Genomic DNA, 4,320 nt, shown 5'->3' with positions numbered 1-4,320 from the left:
AGTTACTTGCCCAGGGCTGCAAGGTGACGAGATGGTAGTGGTGGGATTGGAATGCTGGCCAGTCTGTTGCCAAAGTAGTTCCTGCTCTCCCAGCCTTGGCTGGCCTGAGCCTGGGTTATCAGATGGAACCTTCCCCCATGACCACCCCCCTCTGCTTCTGGTTGGCCCACAGATACGGCTACTTATTGGCTGTGTGACCACAGCAAGTGACATCACCTCCCTGGGCCACTAGATGATAAACTCTGTGAGGGCAGGGACTTCCTTTTGCATATTGCTCCAGCCCTTTACCTGAAACAGAGCCAGGTACGTCATGGGTGCTCAGTGAATGAGTAAGTCTGTTCCCCTATCTCTTCATCAGAACCACGCATTTCTTCTGTCAAACACTGGACAACATGATGCTTGAATTTGGAGGCTATTTTGAGAGCCCCTGAATGGGGAGCCTGGGATTCTAGCCAAACTAGCACCCAGGAAAAGTGATTCATTTGTTCCTCAGTTTCTTGTCCATCAAACTGGCCTTACTGCAGTGCCTACCATGGGGACTGGGTGGGGATTGATTGAGAGAGACCTGTCAAATGCCTCGTCATCACCCCAGCGCTCAATAAATGGGTCATTGTTATTTGGACTAACAGTAACTATTTAGCCTAACTGACCAGCAGCAGGGATGACTGGCCAGAAGCCTCAAAACCTCCTTGGGGAGAAGGTCTAGATCTTCCTCCATGCCCTGCCCTGTCCAAGGGGCATATGAGCAGCCAGGTCTCTGGCTCTGGGAAGACTGTGGGTGGGGATGAGCAGCAGATTTCTGGTTGTTTCATACCTTCTCTGAATCAGGTACCTGCTGAGCTGTCCTTAGAGAGGAGGGGATGGAAATGGCAGGCACTCATAATGAGCAGAGAGCTCATCCAGGCATGGCTGGCCATCGATCGTCTGGCTCTTGGCTCCCGGCTCCCTCCAGCAGCAAGGGAGGAGGGGTGGGGAGCGCACGTGTTCCCAGGAGCTGTATACAAGTGTCCAGATGTCAGCATGACCCTGGAGTGGAAATGGAGAGGTAGCGAGGGAGAGGGCCAGGAGCTTCCACCGTCTGCGTTCAGTATGAGGAAAGGCAGGGTTAGCATGCAAGGAGCACCAGGCAAGTTCCAGGCATTCCGCCTCTCCTTGAATCCTTAGGACCATCCCGCTTTGGAGGGTTCTTACCCTTGTCCAGATGGAAGCTCGCAGGTGACTTGCCCAAGTTCACACAGCTGGAAAAAGGGCTTCTAGTCTAAAACCCAAATATACAAAGACTGTGACTTTCTAGATTAGAACTTCATTTCTATCTCAAACTCCTTTTCTGCCAAGAAGTGGAAACTTCATCTTGGTCATTTCAGAGTCTCCCTGCCCCTACTACTCAATCCCAGGGGTCCCCATCTGTGTTGGTTTTCTATTGTTGCGTAAGGAATCACCCCAGAATTCAATGGCTTAAAATAATACCAATCTGTTTTTCTCTTGGATAATTCTGAAAGAGTTGCTCAGCTAGATTCTCTCTCTCTTTCTTTTTTTTTAAAGATTTTATTTATTTGAGGGAGAGCGAGCGTGTAGACTCCCCGCTGAGCAGGGAGTCCAATGCACGGCTCGATGCCAGGACTCTGGGATCATGACCTGAGCGGAAGGAAGACGCTTAACCCACTGAGCCACCCAGGTGCCTCCAGCCAGGTCGTTCTCACCCAGGGTCTCCTGTGCTTTGCCCTCAGGCAGCGGCTGAGGCTGGAGGTACGTCGAAGGCTCCCTCGGTCAGCAGCTAAAGCTGGCTGTGGCCTGGAACACCTACACGGGGACTGTCCAAGGCACCTGGGCCCCGCTCACAGCATCACGGCTGGGTTCCAAGAGCAAGTGACCTCAGCAAATGAGGCGGAAGTTGTGTCACGGGAGTTACAGAGCATGCTTGTGCTACGGCTACACGGCACATTCAAGGGGGAAGAACCTCAGTCCCACGTCTCCGTGAAAGGCGTGTCAGCATCTCCTTGTAGTGTGGGCCCGTGGGATGGGAGGGCTTGCGGCCATCTTGAAAATACAATCGGCCACACCATCTCTCCCCTGCGCTGGTATGGCCCCTGCCTGCTCTGCAGTCATTGGTCCACTCTGAGACGCCTGGGCCCTCGCTGCAAGATCCCGTTGCCTGGGCCTCTTCGGTCTCATTCATGTCTCTTGGAAGACAGGGACCGTTTTGCTGCTTCTCACACTAACCCAGAGCACCCAGGGACCACACGACGCCACCTCAGAAGCCATCCCCCCCATTTTTTCCACTCGCTCACCAGGCTGGACAGAATGGGACATGGGCCCTGGAGCAGTGAGCATCCAGACAGGAAACAGAAGGCTCAGCACATAGAAGTGCTTAGTGAATGTTAACTTCTGTTCCTATGATTATCGTAAGTTACTGTGAGAGCACAGGGGAGGGAGAAGCTCCTTCTGCTGGAGGTCTGGGAATAGTTAGGGCAGGTCTTACGGAGGAGGTGACATAGGCTGGGTTTTACCAGCTGCGGAAATGAGAGGAGGGCCAGTCTAGGGACAGACGACTAAAAGTGCAGAGGGTGTCAGGGTGTGAGAGTCGATAGAGCACGCGGGCTGTGAAACTGGGCCAGAGCAGGGCCCACACGTGCCGCCTAGGCCTGGTTGGGAAGGCCCCACCTGCCAAGCCATTGTGGCATGTGTGAGCACAAAGCCGGTAGAAAGGCAGGCTGGAGAAGGCGTTCTGTGCACAGGTCCACTCTGACCACCTCCCAGCAGTCCCAGCTCTAGAACCTTGGTGAAATGAAGCAGTCAGGCTCTCTTCCAGCTTCGAAGCCCCTTCCCTCCTGGCAGGGTGGGGGTAGGCCACACAGGATGTGCTCAGTGCCTTCCCAGGATAGCTGAGTTAATTAGAGGCTTTGCCAGGAGGTAGCAGAGCGTGTAATAACTCTCATTGTTTCATTAGGAGCACTGTGTTTAATTTAGATAACCAAAGGTGAAAACTGTAGGCCTGAGGGTTGGTGAGACGTGTGGCTATTTAGAGTTCCAACAGAGTCCCATCATCTGGGCTCAGTGCACCCCCTGCCCCTGCCCATCACTACCTCCCCCCACTCCTCCACACTGTCTACAGGCTGGGGCTCCTCAGACTCCCCAAAAGTCTGACTCCGTGGGTTGGCATGGGCCCCAGGTGATTCTGATGCAGGTTTCCCAGGAATATACTAAAAAAAACCCTGCCGAAGAGGTAGGTTAGGGTGAGGTCACAAAAGACCTTGAATGTCACTTAAAGAAGCTCAAACAGCTCTTGTCTACTTGTTTTATACTGGCTGGAAGTGGGGGCAAGATTTAATTTGAAAGGAGGAGTTTGAAGCCAGAGCTGACCAGCCACAGCGTTTGATTTGGCAAAACTCATTTGTTCTTCAGATAAACGTTCATCAACACCTGCTCAGGACTGCGCCTTATTCTGAGGACCCTGAGGTGGACAAAACGACTCTAGTCTGTGCTAGTCTGGTTGTGGGTGGCTTGGAACAGACATGGTAGTAGGAACTTGCAGACTCTGACACACTGTCACCTTAAACACAGACACCTTAAACACTGTCACAGTGCTGTCACAGCCTGAGGAATGCAAGGATTAACTCTGCTTCCCAGAAGTGGAGGGTTTGGGGCTGGGCCTCGAGGACTGAATAGGAGTTTGCCAGGCAAAGTTGGCAAGAGGGTGAGGAGAGGTGGAGGGAGGCAATTTGGACTTTCTTTTCCCACAGGGTCTGGTTTATCTCAGTATGATGGCCTGCCTCATGCCCCTGCCTCCCCGACCCCATGGTGGCCCGGTGACCCTGGTTGGTCCTGGCTCCTTGCGTTCACCATCTCTATGACCCCCTCCCCCCAAACACATACACACATCTGAAGGCCTGCTGCCTGAGTCACCTAGCAGGCATCAGGATGACAGCCTTCCTTACTGTCACACAATTAAGCGTTCCAGCTACTGCGGAGCCCTGGGAAGGGTCTTTTCTTCTTTGGGCTTTACAATTTTTTTTTCATCTCTGGGCCTATTATCCTCACATTTAATTAATGTTCCATTTGACTAATAAGCTATAACAGAAGCAGCTGGGACCACCCAGAGGCTGGGGGCTGGGATAATTGCACATCTTGGGAAGGAGGAGGTGAGCCTTTAGGGGCTAGCATACCTTGGGGTGGGGGTGGGGGGTTAGATGTGGACCAGGGCTCAGCAGCACCACCTGGGAGGACCCCAGCAGGGTGAATCCACCCACTTCTGCACATTTGCCCTGGCTGTTCCCTTGGAGGGCTGCTCCCCTTCCTCTTCAAATTCCCACCACCTCCACT

Source organism: Ursus arctos, unplaced genomic scaffold (assembly GCF_023065955.2).
Source record: "Ursus arctos isolate Adak ecotype North America unplaced genomic scaffold, UrsArc2.0 scaffold_14, whole genome shotgun sequence".
Taxonomy (NCBI): Eukaryota; Metazoa; Chordata; class Mammalia; order Carnivora; family Ursidae; genus Ursus; species Ursus arctos.
This window is presented reverse-complemented; position numbering follows the sequence as displayed.